The 18,403-nt window shown below is 41.3% G+C and overlaps 1 pseudogene; it reads left to right on the forward strand.

Moving 5' to 3' along the window:
* The first annotated feature begins 2,778 nt into the window (after positions 1-2,778).
* On the forward strand, positions 2,779-3,504 carry LOC115792569 (olfactory receptor 1500-like; annotated as a pseudogene).
* The last annotated feature ends 14,899 nt before the right edge of the window (positions 3,505-18,403 follow it).

The raw sequence follows: 18,403 nt of genomic DNA on the forward strand, positions 1-18,403 counted from the left end.
ACATCACTGTATCGATAACATCCTTAGTCTAGAACAGGGATCCTCAAATCCAGGCCTCAAGGTCCGGTGTCCTGCAGGTTTTAGATGTGTCCCTGACCCAACACGCCTGATTCAAATGGCTGAATTACCTCCTCAGTATGCAGTCAAATTATCCAGAGTCCTGCTAATGACTTCTACATTTGACTCAGGTGTGTTGAAACAGAGACGCATCTAAAACCTGCAGGACACCGGACCTCGAGGCCTGGATTTGAGGATCCCTGGTCTAGAAGATATGTTAATCTTATCAACTAATGAGCTCAAATATTTATTGTAACTTGTTGCCCTCCACCACACTGAGACACTGAACAATGTGCCCCAGAGCAAAAGCCATTCTGACCAGACTTTCCATTACAGTCAAAAAATAAACACTCATTCTAAAAAATACACATCTCAAAATAAAGTTATCTTAGTGTGAAACGTACATACCCAAAATGCAATTACAACGCCTAAGATGAATGGCAGATGTTATGAGATACTCTCACGTGTGGTGTCACAACTCCATGTTTTTTTTTCCCTAGCCATGCTCAAACATCCTGGGTTAGGTCACATGACTGGTTGAGCTCACTAGCTTTCTTAAAGTGACAGTACAGAACAGAACTTATTTCCTTAATTCTGCAGAACCGAACTTAATACACCATACACTAAAGTATTCTGTTAATCGTGTAACAGTACACCTGCAGTTTAACTAATTGATGTGTGTCATCTGGCTTCATGGATAGATAAAGCTTAGTATCATCTGCATAACAATGAAAATGTTTGCAATGCTTTCTAATAACACTGCCTCGGGGAAGCATGTATAATGTAAATAAAATTGGTCCTAGCACAGAACTCTGTGGAACTCCATAATTAACCTTAGTGTGTGAAGAAGACTCCCATTTATATGAACAAATTGGAGTCTATTAAATAAATATGGTTCAAAGTAACGTATTCTTAGTTAAGTTCCCAGTTGCTTTAGACCTTGGTTCTCCCTGTGTCCTGTCCCATAGTGTTTCCTCTCTGTTGCTACTTTCCCACCACTGAGGAGCTGGTTTGCGTGCCAGTGCTCGTGTTGTTCCCAATGAACCAGCGAAACGCTTAAGAACAGGCCCACGTTTCCACCGTGTTTCTGTGAACTCTTCCTTTACGTATGAGTGTGGGCGGGTCCTTGTCTGGACACTGAAGCCAAAGCGCACAAACGTTGGAGAACATGCTCCCTTTTTTGTGCTGCAAATACGTTTACAGTCCAAACCAAACTACTGCAGCATCTTTGTGCAGCACAGAGGTAAACATACAGCGATTAGAGCAAGATGACAAGTACGCACTTTGTGTCCTTTTATCTGTAATATGAACTGATACAAAGCAGCAAGTTCAGCCTTAGAGCCCAACCTAATTCACAGCCGTGAAAATTGCTTTGCTTTTCACATGCAATATGGTAGAAAACTTGATGTTGAGATGGCAGAGTCACGCTCTTCTGCCGCTTTCGCCACACATTCTTGGTCCGAGACCAGCTAGTTTGCGGGGTCGGAGCTGGAAAACCTGCCTAACGATTCAAATAAAGGCACCAGCTCTGGAACCCTGTTGGTGGGAAAGAGGCTTGTGTGGAGTTTCCTGTGTCTGTATTCTCAGTGTGTCGACCCATGTTGTGTCTAGTCTGTGCTCTCTGTGTGTGGTGTCAAGTTTGCGTTTGTTTCCCTGTCTTTTCACTTCTTGTTTTATTTTGCCATCCCCTGTCCCATGTGCTTTATTTTTTGCTTTACTTCCCTGAGTCTCATTAGTGTCATTCTGTTCACCTGTTCTGCCCCAGCTGTTTCCACTCTCCTCTCTTTCCCTCTGTGTATTTATTGTCTGAGTCTTCCCCTTGTCATTTCTCAGTCTTGTTGTGGTATTGGAAGTGTGTCATCCTGTTTTCCTCATGTCTCTAGTTCCTTAGTCAGTTCCCCAGTTTAGGTTTTCTTTAGTTTTGTAACTTACCTGTTTGTTTTTTTTTTTCATGCAATCAGCCACAATAAAGGCTCGCTTTTTGTTACACTCCATCTGGCTGCATTTGGGTCCTCACCTTTTTTCACATGCCACACGGTCGGCCCCAAATTTTTAAACCTTGGGTTGACCAACGTGGCCAAGGCACATACCTAGCGTGACTCTTGTCCCACATCTGGTGTGCAGGCCATCCTTCAAGTGTGAGCCTAATGTAGAAAACAGGAACAAACCATAAAATGATAATAAAATTAAGTGACATATCTTGATGTCAATAAGTCTCTTTAGTCTTCAGCTTCTTCTCATCTGCCTTCAGCATCAGACCCTGCAGCAGCTCCTCTTTAGTCACCAGAGTCTGAAGCTCTTCAGTCTGCAAATTTAAAAAATCTGGGATCAAAACTGGGGACAATGACACCATGTTTACCCCTTTCACCTTTTTGAGGTTCTCAAAGACCCTCAAATTGATCACATATAGACATGGGGAATTTAAATACATATTTTATCCATCTGTCCGTCTGTCCATTCTCTTATGCTTATCAGGCATGCTTTTATGCCTGTGAAGCCCTTTGAGTCTCCACAAGCTTTTTTTTTTTTTTTGTGAACTCAGTGAGTCCAGTACAGCCACTGTGACCTGCTACGGTTAACACAAGGGAACAGGTCGCTGCTATAAGAAATAGAATACAAAGCTGCTCTGCTTCTATTTGGAGACAGCCTTCACTAAACAGGGCTTGCTTAAAGAGATGATAGAGGACAGTGAATTATAGAAAATTAACAAAAGGTCTTCTAATGGAATTTTTTAACTCAGCTGTTGATATAAATACCACCTTTGTGCGACCTGCCTATTTCATAATAAGTGGTTTTATTGGCATACCTAATATTAGCTATTACTTTGTCTTTCTCTGTTTTATTTACATTATTTCAGTGGTGGGAAACACACTTGTGATGATTATAATTATTTTGGATCATACTTTGAGAAGTCCTAAACATATTGCAGTTTGTCATCTTGCATTTACAGACCTGTTAAGTAGCTCTGCTTTGGTGCCAAAGGTTCTTGACATTTTTCTGTTTAAGCATTACAATATTTCCTACAATGACTGCTTGACATTTATGTTTTTCAGTTTTACTTTTGTTTCAATGCAGGCTTTTAATCTGGTTGTACTGTCCTTTGACAGAGTGATGGCGATCATCTTCCCACTGCACTATCAAATGAGAGTGAGCCACAAGCTCATTTTATCTTTGATCGCTTTTTTCTGGCTTCTTGCCATTACTCTTCTGCTCATTGTAGTTGGTCTTCTCACAAGAATTTCTTTCTGTACGTCTGTGGTTATTCAGAGCTATCATTGTGATCATGGCCCTGTATTTCGGCTGGCTGCAATGATGTTAGTCCCAGTCGTGCAATTGCTGATTTCGCAATAGTTCTTGGTCTTGGGTTTCCACTGGCATTTATCTTGGGAAGTTACTGCTGTATTGGCTATTCATTGTCCAAAATTTCTACATTTGGGGAAAGAGTGAAGGGTATAAAAACCTGCACAGGTCACCTTTCATTAGTAGCGATTTATTTTCTTCCTGTTACATTTGTATATGTCTTTGGGGGAGTAATACATCCAAATGCTAGGATCATAAACCTTTCTATTACGACCGTAATGCCTCCCATGTTAAACCCGATAATCTATGTTCTTCAGACACAGGAAATCAAAAAATCTGTTAAAAAGTTGTTGAAAGCCAGAGTGCAGTCTAAAATTGGAAAAGTTTAGACTTGTAGTGCCTGTTTCTTTTCAAAGTGAAAATGTATTCTAAGTATTTCATAAACAATAATGGGATGTAATACGCAACAAAATACATCAAGATTTAATTTGTAATTATAAAAAAATATAACATTACATAATTCACTGAAAATTGAAACAATTTCAAAATGTAAGCATGAAATTCTACAATGTAACCAGAGTTTTCCCTCATTTGTATTTTGTTGGAATATAACATGTAGAAATCATGTCATGTGTAATCTCTAGTGTTACAATAGCAGTAGTCTGCTTTATTTTCTGTTCATTGGTCATGCATATTACTTTCATGGTATAGTAATACAGCTATAGAATCTTTATTATTCTTTGCTCCTAAGATATTACATGCATACTGTTATTGTGTGTTATTGTAAGGTGTGAATTTAAAAAAAAAAAGCACCTAAATTCACAAACAGTGGACAATCTTGTGGTTTAAGTGCTAACATAGTTTATGGAATTCTATATGGGTCAGTATAGAACTGATAATATAAAATTGAAAACCCGTGCAGTTTTCTATACATGTGCTCATGTGGGTGTTCTATTATCATATTAACATTAATGCTTAAATTTCAGTTTATCTATTAAAATATCTTGTTTTTCAAACATTCAGATACTAGCCCCCATATATCTAATGACATGTAAGCAACTTCAGGAAGTACAAGATTAAAGTTGCCAGCAGAAAAACACTGTTCTTGCAGGCTGCCTGATTTTTTTTTCTTTCTGCCTTTATGAACATAGAGTATTTGTTATGTAAACAAATATGGTTAAGTAAGTTGGTCTGTATAAGAGGTTTCAAAAAGGATTTTAATCATACTAAAAGAAAAACATGCATGAGGATATGTCTTCTTCTTTATTCCTGATAATTATGCCTTATCAAACATATATATCGTCATGAACTGCTGTGGCTGACAGGTTGAGGACCCCAATGCAGGTCTCGTGAGACAGGGTTAAAACTAAAAAACCTCAGCTTTATTGCTGGAAAGCACAGAGGAAAACAAAGCTGGACGGGGCCAGCAGAAAAAAGTACTCAACGTCTCAAAAAGAACACAGATGGGAAAGCACAGCAGCAGGAAATCAATGATGACGTCACAACAAAGGACACAGGAAAACTGAGACAATATATATTCACCTGTAATGAGACTATGGGAAACAGCTGCCAGGGAAACAACGGAAGTAAAACTAAATACAATATACAGGGAACAGGACACTAGGAAAATAAAACAGGAAGTGAATAAACCAGAACACAGAAACACAGCCTTGACACATGAGGAGGCAGGCACACTAAGGGAATCAAAACATAACTAAAGCAAGTGCTGGATCACAGGGACACGGGGAAATAGGAATTACTTACAATAAGGACAACTAAGAACTGAAAATCCAGAACACAGGGAAACTCAGAAACATAGAAGAATATCAATGATAACAGAACTAAAAAACAAACACAAAACACTGGGCAAAATGCCCAGGACCATGACATGGTCTTTCCTCCAGTGCTGAACCCAATCATATATGTTCTACAGACATGAGAAATCAAAGAATCTCTGAAAAAGTTGTTAAGAATCATAGCCCGCTACAAAATGGGAAAAGTAAAATTAAAATTTAAGTGTAAATCTGGCATTAATAATGTGAGTCCTGTGTTTATTTAAGGAGTGTATGTAAGATCATAAAGACTGCGATGCTGCAGTATTTCCAAACAGAAAACAAATCACAAAAGTCAAAGTTCAGTATGTGGTTGATTTTAAAATACGTCATGAAGCAAAAATGTAATTTGTGATGTAACTGTAATCTATATGTTTCTACACAGTCCAAGAAATTGTCTGATAGAGTAAATGTTTTGTGCATGTTGAAGGTGATTTTGTGTCCATTTTTTATGATTTGCATCAATTGATCCTTGTTGTGATCAGATGGCACATTTATATGCATCAAATATCTGTTTTCAAAAATTATTGAGAATTTTGCTTTACATTAGAAGAAAATGACAATATGTATGTTACAAATGATCAAAGATACATCATATTTACATTTCAAAGAGGAATGTTTTCAGACTCAGCTGTGCTTCATGTTAGCTTTTCTGGTCATTCAGGGGACTTTGACCCTGTTCTAAAATTAATGGTGAAGCAGCCACTGAAAGTGTAATTATTGTGGACCTGGCATTCCCTTTTTGGTGTCTATAAATTTTTAGAATTTCAGACTTTAATATTGAGTGAAATTATCAATGTTCATTTTCTTAACAGCTTTTTCAGCTTATAGGCACTCAAGAGCTGAGGACTAAGCCAGCTGTACACCTTGTGTAGGTTGTAACACAGAAAGAGAGACAGACAGCTACACACTCACACTTATGGCCAGTTTATAATTACTAGTTATGCTTACACAACATGTCCATCCAGAAAAGCTCCAGCTGAGGTTCTAACCAGGAATCCTCTTGCTGTGAGATGACTGCATATTAATCACATTAATATTTGGCCAAATGTAAGGGCTGCCTTTTTAAGATGTAATTATTGCATTTTTTGACAATGTAGTGCACAATAAAAATATATATATATAACATCATAAAAGAAAAGTATCTTCGGTTTGCTCTGCTTTGTTTCATCAAGTTTATTTGAAATTGTAACTAAAGAAAGTGTCACTGTGAGGTTGACCAGCAACCAGCAGAAACCTCAGGAAATTGACAAACTTTCTCACAAGCATAGCCATTATTTAGTGTCTCTATTAGCTAAATTGTCTGCATAAAGCTGTGATCACATGGTTTAATGACACAGGGAAACTGACAGCTTGGCTGAACAGAAAATACAGGGACACTGACTTTGTAGATCAACAAAAAAGTCTTGAAATAAATCTGTTTTTTAACTCAGCTGTTGAGAAAAAAATCACCTTTGTGCAACATGCATATTTCATAAGCTGTTTTATTGGGATGTAATATTAGGTATTACTTTTTTGGTATTCATATTGTTTTAGTACTGGCAAACAGCTGCATTGGCAGTAATATATTTGGATGATAGTGATCGGGCTTAGGGGGTTGAGGCCTACGCAGAATAGCAGTAGTGACAGTGCATCATCTTGGTATTTTCCACACTTGTGCAATTGCAAAGTCCCATTGAGCTCCTGAATAATTTCATTAGTGCACTGTTAACCTTGTATTAGTACCAAGCAGTCCTGTATCCATGTGTGGAGCACTGAGTTTTAGATTTTCTTGTTGTCAATCCAGGCGGTGCTAAGATTGGTCAGCCTGGTCTCAGTCCTGGTGTATTGCTCTACCAACCAGTAGCTGGTGCTTTGACCGTCTGGTGTTATTTCCTCTGAGCTGTACTCATGTGTCTACTCAACTTGGTTGCTATAATGCCTGAGAGAAGCTCATGTTGAATTAAATTCCATTCAAGTCATTTTTTTTTAACAATATTTATTCAGGAAATTTTGTCCGTCAATATATCGTAACAACACAAAACAATACACACAAAAGAATATATGAACAAATATATGAACAAATTCAAGAAAATGTTCCCAGCCAAATAAAACTAAGTACAGCAGGTGTACACTTACCACCATGTTGTGTCACAGTTCAAAAATAAATGGTAATTAAAAATAAATATGTTGGTATATCAACTGAAAACAGTCTTTACAGTATTTAAGCCCATCCAAAGTGGTTCATGACAGGAGTCCACAGATCTGTAAACAAATCCAATTTCAAATGAAGTTTTGCAGTAATTTTTTCCATTACATACACCTTTTTTAAACCTTCTTTCATTGAAGAAGTGTGGGAGGCAGTGTTTTAAGCCAGGAACGTGTTATCATTTCATTGCCACCATAAAACAGATTTGGAGTATATAACTTTCTTTTTTCAATCCACCCAGTGGTATCAGACCCAGAATATAATATTTTGGATCAAGTGGCAAATTACATTTTAATATAGTTTGAGTTTCTCCTTGAATCCCTTGCCAACATGGTTTCATGACTGGGCAATCCCAGAAAATATGTAAATAATCGCCAATTTGTCTGCAACTCCTCCAACACAATTCACTTTTAGTTTTGTCACTCTTAAGATAGCATGAGTGGTGTCCTAAAAAATCTCATCTTGATTTTCCAATTAAACTCCTTGTCATGGTCCTCGGCCGGTGGCCCAGCGTTTTGAGTTTATTTGTGTAGCCTTCTTTGTTGTACTTTTCAGGTTATGTTTCTTAGTGTTTCTTATAGTTATATTGTTTGAGTATGGTGTTTAGTTTCCCTTGTTGTTTTTGTGTATGTTCCCTTTGTCAAGTTTTCAGTGTTAGGTCTGCGTCTGTTATGTTTAGTCAGTTCCTGTTTTATTTTGACAGTCTTGTGTTCCCTGTGTTTTGTATCTAGTTTTGCTTCCCCTTTGTCATTAGGTTCATTTGGTTCACCTGTTGTCCCCTGTTGTTTCCACTTGCCCTAATCCCCTTGTGTGTATTTAAGCCCTGAGTCTTCCTTTGTTCGTTGTTGCATCGTTGTCATTGTTTTCCCCCCCAGTGTTCCCCTCCTAGCTGTGTGGTTTGGTTTTTGGTTTCTCCCAGGCTTTCGGTTTTGATTTTTGCCCTGGTGGAGTTCTTGTGTTTTGTAATATTCGAGTTCCTGCAAATAAAAAGTTTTAGTTTTACGCCTGCGTCAGTCCTGCACTTGGGTCCTCTCCCCTCCGCACACAGCCCCTCACCGTGACACTCCTTCCATGTTGGGCTACTTCATCTTCAATGACTGTGTTTGCCTCCAACTCCCACCTCCCCTTCATATCCAGAGAATTATCAGATGAACACAGTTGTAGGTGTGTATACATGTTTGATATTATTTTTACCTTAGTTTTATCCTTAATCACCTTAATCAAAAGATGTTCAGTTGGGTTTGGCAGCTGTTTCAGAGTCTCTCATTCTGAGCATGACAGTATATAATCTCGTGTTTGTAAATACCTATAGAAATTGTTAGAGCGTAAATCTAATTCATCTTGCAACTGTTGGAAGGATTTTATTATCTCTCCATCAAACATTTGGTGTATAATCATTAGGCCTTTACCTGCCCAGGTCATAAATCCGGAATCTATCCTATTGGATACAAAATCTACAGTCTTAGAGATTCTGAGTGCCTGTGATGTTGTTAGAGGTGCACCAATCCTCTTCCTTACCTGCACCCATATCCGCTGTGTACATCTAATCCATTCGTTATTTATTCCAAGATCTCTCCACCTCTTCAATTCTAAGAAAGGTGCAGTCTCCAGTGACACAGCTGGACACACATAATTTTCTAATTTAATCCAATTTGGGTATCCCAGGATGAGAAAAACATTCAACTAACCCCTGCAACTGTGCCGCCCAGTAATTTAATTTCAAATTGGGCAGACCAAGGCCCCCTTTTGTCTTTTCACTAAATAATAATTGAAACCGTATTCTAGGTTTTCTTCTTTGCCACACAAATGATGAGATCATCATTTTCTCTAATAATTTAAAAGTGTGCGGTGGGATCCAAATTGGTAGAGCGGTGAAGAAGCAGGTGAGGAAGGAGATTCATCCTAACTGTCTCTATTCTTCCCATCATGGGTAATGGAAGAATTTCCCAGTGGGCCAGGTCAGATTTTATTGTTGAAATCAGTTTACCATAATTTTCATTATATAATTGTGAGGTCTGTGGGGTGATTGTTATGCTTAAATATTTAAATCCTTGTGTGGGCCAATTAAACAGAGCTATGTTGTTGAGATCCATCAGCCTGTCCCCAACAAACATCATTGCCTGCAACTTGTTCTCATTAACCTTGTAGCCCAAGATCTTCCCAAACTCACCCAGGCAATCTAGAAGTGCAGGAGTAGAAATCAGTGGATTGGTGATGTACAGTATAACATCATCTGCATATACAGCAAAATTTTATACTCAACTCCACCGACTGGTATTCCTGTATTGTCTTGTATCATTTCAGTCAGGGGTTCTATACTTATCGCAAACAATAAGGGGGAAAGCAGACATCCCTGCCTAGTTCCATGTTTCAGTTCAAAAGCCTTGGAGAGACATCCATTTACTTTTTTTTTTTTTTTTTTAAATTAAGGACCTCAGAAGAAAAAAAAAATCTGACGGGTACCCCAGCCATGCAGCATGAACAGGCAGGAAACTGGAAAATAAATAAATAAAAACCATTTATGCTATCTGCTACAGGCTGGGGTATCTGTTGGTTGGTAGTGATTTAATACATCATTGGCCCCCTTTTTTTTTTTTTTTTTTTTGAGTGTGTGTGTGTATGTGTGTGTGCTCATGCTTGCATGACCCTGTGCACATATGTGTCCATGTTCATGCACTTGTGATGGCATGTATGTGCTCTCTTCCAAATTTAATGTAGTGATCCCAACTCATCATAAGATTTTTATTTTCTTCCCCTTTATAAAAATAAATAAATAAACAAGAATAAAATAAACAAGAGTGAAAGCACCTCAGTGACCACCAGCATCCAGACCCCTAAACAAGGACAAACCAAATCAGTCATTGTGGTGAGTCCAAACATCACAACACAGGATGGCAACAAGAACCCAAGTGTCAGTAACCTGCATCAAAGGCCAAGAAGCAGTGGAAACCCCCGTGCCAGGGCAGAAACATGCAGGAAGGTCTACATCAGTGTCTGAGGCCCTCTACAAAGCCAACAGAGGCCGAGAGGTCCCACCCAGGTGGCACAGGCACCCAGAAAAGGAGCCCAAAGCACCACACGAGCCGAGGGACAGTGAACAGAGCCAAGAACCCAGGAGGCACAGCAGCCAGGACAACCTGGGTGCCCAGATACAGCCCCAGCAGCAGAGGACAACCTGGCCCACAGGACACCCACCCAAGCCCCCCACACCCACCGCCCCCCGCCACCCCCCGACAGAGAAAAGGGCGCCCACCCGACCCCACCCCACAGAGCCAGGCACAGGGGCAGGGCATCAGGCCCGCAGGGCAGACGACAAGCCTGCACCACACGGGCACACGCGGGGGGGGCAGATAAACAGAGAGATTGTGGGGCAGGGGAGGGAAAGAGGAGGACCCGCATAGCCCAGCCAGCAAGACCTATATACCCCAACCCATACGCTGGCCGCACCACCCCCAACGCCCACATCACCCCACCCCGCCCACAGATCCAAAAACAGAGCCCCTACACTGTCACCATGACACCCCCACTGCGATCAGCCACTCCTCCAGAGAGACACGGACAGGTCCACCAGGCCAACATCCACCCCAGGGAACCCCAGAGGACCGGACCCCAACAGCACCGGGGAGGAGAGAGACAGCAGGGGAAAGGAAGAAGAGATGCAGGGGGGCGGCAAACACTGCCTCCAAACCCCCACAAGACTACCCCCCGAAACCTAATCAGCCCACCTGCTGATTAGGTTTGAATATTAAATTAAATAATTATATTTTTTATATATATTTTATTTATTTATTTATTTTTTAATGTATAATATATGGAGTCTATGTATTTACGATTCAGATTTGTTCCCCAATTTCCCGACTGCGGGACATCTATAATTTATCATAACTTATGCATTTTCCAATTGCCTGATTGGAATTTATTTATTTTAAGTGTGAGTCCCACCTACCTGTGTAAAGTAACTTGTGAGATGCATTAAAATGGAAGGCAGGTGGGGTATGGGAGAGTGAGGCGGATGAGGGCTGATCCACATTCCTGTAGATGGCCCGACCCGCTATGTGACCTCCCACTACCAATCCAGCCAGCTCCCAACACCTGTAGTGATATATATATATATATATATATATATATATCTATATATATATATATATATATATATATATATATATATATAGTGCTCTACATAAATACAGTTATTATGAATCTTATGTGTGTGTGTGCTAAGCTAGTGCTATGCATTAAAAGAAGAGTGACAAATGAAGCCAATCCGACCCGGGGGGAGAACAGAGGGGAAGGGCAGCGCCAACAATGCCCCCATCCATCTTCAGCCCGACCCCCCAATCCCACCCCCCAGACCCGGCACCAGGGGAAGACCCAGGCCCCCACAGATCGCTGGCAGCAGGGCAGGCCCAGAGGACCCGCCCAATGATCCCTAGAGAGGCAGAAATAACAGCGAGGAGACAGGGCTGAGAGCCTGAAGGGTTTTAAGGACTGATCAAGGGTGAGAAGGAAGCTAGAGAGACCGCCTGGAGGCAGAGCAACCAAGGAGAGGGCCATGGGGATCAGTCTTCCTCTTCTTGCTAGCCTTCTTAGTCGAGTTGTCCGGGTGCTTGTTGGAATCCTCCATGACGCACTGGTCATAATATAAATCAATGAAGTCCTCGAGTTCTTCCACTCTGTATAATCTCAAACGTAGTTGTCGTTTATTTGTTTGAGTTAAAAATAGAAATTTAACTAGCCTAGTTAAGGATCTGATCTAGCAGCCGCCACTGCAATTTTGAATGACAAATCTCACGCTGGTAGTCTCGCGATCTCACAGCATCGCCTCGAGACATCCATTTACTCGTACATTAGATGTGGGTCTTGTATACAACATCCTTATCCAATTAATGAACTCATCTTGAAATCCCATTCTACGCAGCGTAATCTCCAAATAAAGCCAATCAACCCTATCAAATGCTTTCTCAGCATCTAGGCTGAGGATCATTGATGGTTTCTATGTCTGTTTTGCTGTAGATATAATATTTAATGTTCTTCTTATATTATCTACCCCCAAACTCCTAGGTATAAACCCTGTTTGATCGATTTTAATAATAGTATTAATACACTTTTGATTTCTTTTAGCCAATATTGTCAAAATTTTTACATCGCAACAGAGCAGACTAATTGGTCTGTAGGAGGAATGGACTGCCCATTCTTCTTTGCAAAACAGCTCAAGCTCAGTGAGGCTGGATGGAAAGCGTTTGTGAACAGCAGTCTTCAGCTCTTGATTGGATTCAGGTCTGGACTTTGACTTGGCCATTCCAACACCTGGATACGTTTATTTGTGAACTGTTCCATTGTAGATTTGGCTTTATGTTTTGGATCATTGTCTTGTTGGAAGATAAATCTCCGTCCCAGTCTCAGGTCTCTTGAAGACTCCACCAGGTTTTCTTCCAGAATGGTCCTGTATTTGGCTCCATCCATCTTCCCATCAATTTTGACCATCTTCCCTGTCCCTGCTGACGAAAAGCAGGCCCAAACCATGATGCTGCCACCACCATGTTTGACAGTGGGGATGGTGTGTTCAGGGTGATGAGCTGTGTTGCTTTTACGCCGAACATATCGTTTTGCATTGTGGCCAAACAGTTCAATTTTGCTTTCATCTGACCAGAACACCTTCTTCCACATGTTTGGTGTGTCTCCCAGGTGGCTTGTGGCAAACTTTAAAGGAGAATTTTTATGGATATCTTTGAGAAATGGCTTTCTCCTTGCCACTCTTCCATAAAGCCCAGATTTGTGCAGTGTACGACTGATTGTTGTCCTATGGACAGACTCTCCCACCTCAGCTGTAGATCTCTGCAGTTCATCCAGAGTGATCATGGGCCTCTTGGCTGCATCTCTGATCAGTCTTCTCCTTGTTTGAGATGAAAGTTTAGAGGGACGGCCAGATCTTGGTAGATTTGCAGTGGTCTGATACTCCTTCCATTTCAATATGATTGCTTGCACAGTGCTCCTTGAGATGTTTAAAGCTTGGGAAATCTTTTGTATCCAAATCCAGCTTTGAACTTCTCCACAACAGTATCTCGGACCTGGCTGTTGTGTTCCTTGGTCTTCATGATGCTCTCTGCACTTTGAACAGAACCCTGAGACTATCACAGAGCAGGTGCATTTATACGGAGACTTGATTACACACAGGTGGATTCTATTTATCATCATCAGTCATTTGGGACAACATTGGATCATTCAGAGATCCTCACTGAACTTCTGGAGTGAGTTTGCTGCACTGAAAGTAAAGGGGCCGAATAATACTGCGCGCCCCACTTTTCAGTTTTTTATTTGTTAAAAAAGTTTGACACATTCAATAAATTTCCTTCCACTTCACGATTGTGTCCCACTTGTCGTTGGTTCTTCACAAAAAATTAAAATTTTATATTTTTATGTTTCAAGCCTGAAATGTGGCAAAAGGTTGAAAAGTTCAAGGGGGCCGAATACTTTCGCAAGGCACTGTAACTGTACCTGTCTCTTTTCCTGCTTATGTTCTTTTATCTTCAGCACTTCTCGTCTCCTCAGTGTCCACATTCTCCATCTCTGTTGTGGTGACACAGGAGATATCCTCATATTCATCGCCCACACATTCCGTCATTATGTTACTCACATGTTTGTGTCTTTTCCGGTACATTTTTGCTTTGCATTTAGCTGCAACATGGTTCTTTGCGCACTTTTTCCCGCTGGGCATTTTTCTTTCCTCTTCTCATGCGTTTTCCAAAAACATTTACACTGCACTGTATTTCTGTCTTTAAACTGGTACTGTGCTCCTTGCATAGAGTGCACCTCTTCTGCAATTGAGCTGGTAGTTGCTTTCACGTTCTCTTTGGACAGTTCAGCAGCTCTGCACAGTAGCAGGCAGTGGTGGCCAAAGTACTAACATTGTACTTGTGTTAGAAACTACTCTGGTAAAAGTTGAAGTACTGGTTCAACTTCTTTACTCAAGTAAAAGTAAAAAAGTACAGGCTCTGAAATCTACTCAAAGTAAGAAAGTAAAAGTAGCTCCTTGGAGGACGTTTGTACCTCTTTCTTACATCTTCCTCCATCTGAGTGAAGTTATTGCTCATTCTTTGCTCTCCCTTAAAATACAGCAGCTGTTCTTTTAGCTAGCAAACACACTGTGACAAACTGCACACACTTTTTTTGTCCTTTATGATTTTCTGTCATTTATTTTCTTCACCGTTCCGGCGTACAGCCTCTATGTAAAGCGCAACTTCCTCTGGCTCTTTCCGGTCTCCGAGTGAGCGTTGCAGAAGCCTCTCCCTCTATCGTGTGGGGTGTCTGTTCCGTCCCTCCCGCCCTGTTGTTCCGACTTCCAAGAAAAAAGCGCTCGCAATCAAAAGCCGGCTCCCGCACTGACCGGAAATGCAAACGTTTCTCAGATGCATTAAAAATAAAGTAATGAGCTTGTTTTGAAAATGTAAGAAGTAGAAAGTACAGATACTTCTGTAAAAATGTAGTGAGTAAAAGTAAAAAGTTGTCAGAAAAATAAATACTCAAGTAAAGTACAGATACCTGAAAAATCTACTTAAGTACAGTAACGAAGTACAAATACTTCGTTACTGTCCACCACTGGTTGCAGGCATGTGTCCGGTCTCATTCTTGTATTGTTACCTCCACACACAATTCTGTCCCGAATGAATGAATCCCTCATTGTCCCAGAGTTGCACATTTTTGTTAGCAGTCTTAGTTCAGTGACGTAGCTGTCAATGCCCTCACTGGCACCCTGATTCCTAGTAAAGAAACTATAATTTTCAACAGTCTCGTTTACGCTGGGGTTGCAATGATCATCAATCTTCTTGGACCCATTAGCGTGTCCAAAAGGTCTCTGCCAATGTCGCTGACTAGATAGCTGAACAGTTTTACCTTCTGTGTATCATCTGTGTCTGTCAGCATTAGGTCCACATACAGCAGGAACTCATCCCTCCAGCTCTTCCGTGTCTTTGTGATGTTGCTGGAATCCAGACATAGGGACCATGGCAACTTCAAGCTGTCCATGATCTGTCGCAGTGGGCTCTATCCCCGTTAGCTGTTGCTGCCGGTAGACGGCACACACAGTAGTGCTACACTACTGTAATCCAGACCGAGTCCTTGCCACTGCCACCATGTTTTATTCTTTTATTTTTGTTTGTTCCTTTTGCGTTCATTAACTTTATTAATTTAGGCAGGTAAACTACAATACAGCTCGGTCTGGATGCTCTCCTATTTCCAATTCCTACACACAAAACCGTCCGAGTGCCCCACATTACAAACAGTAGTTCCTATTGTAAAACCATGTGCTTTTTATCACACTGAACCTGTCCGTTTGGAAGCTTCCAGTGAAAATTGTGATCTATGCCTTCATTTCTTTTTAGAGAAGATTGTAACCACTAGGACACAGATTTCACCACCTTCTCATGATCCATCAACCCTAATAGCCTGTTTGGCTGAGTTCAACCACTTTGAGCCTGTCTTGCTCTCCTTTTTAGAGCTGCTGGTTTCCAGTTTGAAGCCATCAGGTTCCCCCTTTGATGTTGTCCCCTCTCGACTTGTTAAAGAAGTTTTTCCTGCCCTTGATCCGTTCCTTCTTACCATTATTTGACCTCTAGTGTGGTCAAACTACTATTAATAACAATTAATAAACTACAGTTTAGTTTTAAACACGCTGTTGTGCAGGAGGAGAGAAGCTGCAGAGAGGCAGCTTCTCTCCTCCTGCACAACAGCGTGTTCTCTCCTGCCATCCCCCCAAAACCCCATCCCCATAGAGTCGGTGCCTGCTCCCAGACCACCAAAAAACAAAGCTAAAATCAGCAAAAAGCTATTTAAGCATAAAAATTCAAAAACAATAAATAATACAGCTTCATCAACTGCACCAAAAAATAAAACAATTAAATGTGGATTATTAAACATTAGATCTCTCTCTTCCAAGTCCCTATTAGTAAATGATTTAATAATTGATCAACGTATTGATTTATTCTGCCTTACAGAAACCTGGTTACAGCAGGATGAATATGTTAGTTTAAATGAATCAACACCCCCGAGTCACAGTAACTGTCAGAATGCTCGAAGCACAGGTCGAGGAGGAAGATTAGCTGCAATCTTCAATTCCAGCTTATTAATTAATCAAAGACCCAGACAAAGTTTTCATTCTTTTGAAAGCCTGACTCTTAGTCTTGTCCACACTAATTGGGAAAATCAAAAGCCTGTTTTATTTGTTATTATCTATTGTCCACCTGGTCCTTACTCAGAGTTTCTGTCTGATTTCTCAGACTTTTTATCTGATTTAGTGCTCAGTTCAGATAAAATAATTGTAGTGGGTGATTTTAACATCCATGTAGATGCTGAGAATGACAGCCTCAACACTGCATTTAATCTATTGTTAGATTCAATTGGCTTCTCTCAAAGGAGCCCACCCACCACTTTAACCATACTCTGGATCTTGTCCTGACATATGGCATAGAAACTGAAGACTTCCAGTCTGGAAGTGTTCACAGCACTGAGTCTGCTCTGTAAAGGGTTTTTGATATTCTGTTAACAGATTAAGATTAAGATAGTGTTTATTTGTCACATGCACAGTTATACACAGTACAATGCACAGTGAAATGTATTTTGTACCTGCAACCATATATACACACACATATAAATAAGAATAAAAATAAAAATAAGTAATTCACACTATACACTATACTCTATATACTATACACTATACACACTTTTGCATGGAATTATAGATTATAATATTTACATTGTGCAATAATAGTACAGTTAGGGCTCAGAGTTGAGTAGATGGGTGGCTTGTGGGTAAAAACTCTTCTTCAACCTTTCAGTCTTAGTCCTCAGGCAGCGGTAACGCCGGCCTGATGGGAGCAGGGAGAAGAGAGAGTATCTGGGGTGGCTGGGCTGTTTTAGGATCTTCATGGCCCTCAGCCTGCACTGCTTGGTGTAAATGTCCTGCAGGTTGGGGAGGGTGGTTCTGATGGTCCGTTCAGCTGAACAAACCACCCTTTTTAGGGCCATGAAGTCCTGCTTAGTGCAGTTTCCCATCCAGGTGGTGATGCTCCCACACACGATGCTCTCGATGGTGCAGGTGTAAAAGTTCCTGAGCACCTTGAGTGGGAGCTTGAAGTCTCTCAACTGCCTGAGGAGGTAGAGACGCTGTCTGGCCTTCTTCACAGTGATGTTAATGTGATGAGTCCAGGACAGGTCCCGTGAGATGGTCACTTGATGGTATTTGAAAGTGTCTACTCTTTCCACCTCAGCACCACTGATGACAAGTGGATGGTAGTCCCTCTGCTGCTTCCTGCTGAAGTCCACGATCAGTTCCTTCGTTTTGCTGACGTTGAGCAGGAGGTGGTTCTCCTGGCACCAGTTCTCCAGGCGGGAGACCTCTCTCCTGTAGGCTCTCTCCTCATTGTGGGAGATTAGTCCCACAACAGCAGTGTCGTCAGCAAACTTGATGATGACGTTGGACTCTGATGTGGCCTCGCAGTCCTGGGTGTACAGTGAGTACAGCAGAGGGCTGAGCACACAGCCCTGGGGGGATCCGGTGTTGAGCGTGAGGGAGGGTGAGGTGAGGTGACCCACTCGTACCACCTGTGGTCTGCTGGTCAGGAAGCTGTGAACCCACCTGCACAGGGATGGGCCCAGGCCCAGGTCCAGCAGCTTAGAGACCAGCCTGGAGGGAACTATGGTGTTGAATGCTGAGCTGTAATCTACAAACAGCACTCTCACATAGTTCCCCTTACCAGTGTCTATGTGTGAAAGGGTCTTGTGGAGGAGGAAGGTTATGGTGTCGTCTGTGGATCTGTCTGGCCGGTATGCAAACTGTAGTGGGTCGAGGGTGGTGGGCAGTGAGGAGGTGATGAATGTCTTGATGAGTCTCTCAAAACACTTCATCACCACAGAGGTGAGCGCTATGGGCCTGCAGTCATTGGGGCTGCTGGGGTGTGGTTTCTTTGGGACAGGGACTATGATAGACTTTTTAAAGCAGGTGGGAATCACACAGTTTCAGTGAGGTTGAATA

Source organism: Archocentrus centrarchus, chromosome 14 (assembly GCF_007364275.1).
Source record: "Archocentrus centrarchus isolate MPI-CPG fArcCen1 chromosome 14, fArcCen1, whole genome shotgun sequence".
Classification (NCBI taxonomy): Eukaryota; Metazoa; Chordata; class Actinopteri; order Cichliformes; family Cichlidae; genus Archocentrus; species Archocentrus centrarchus.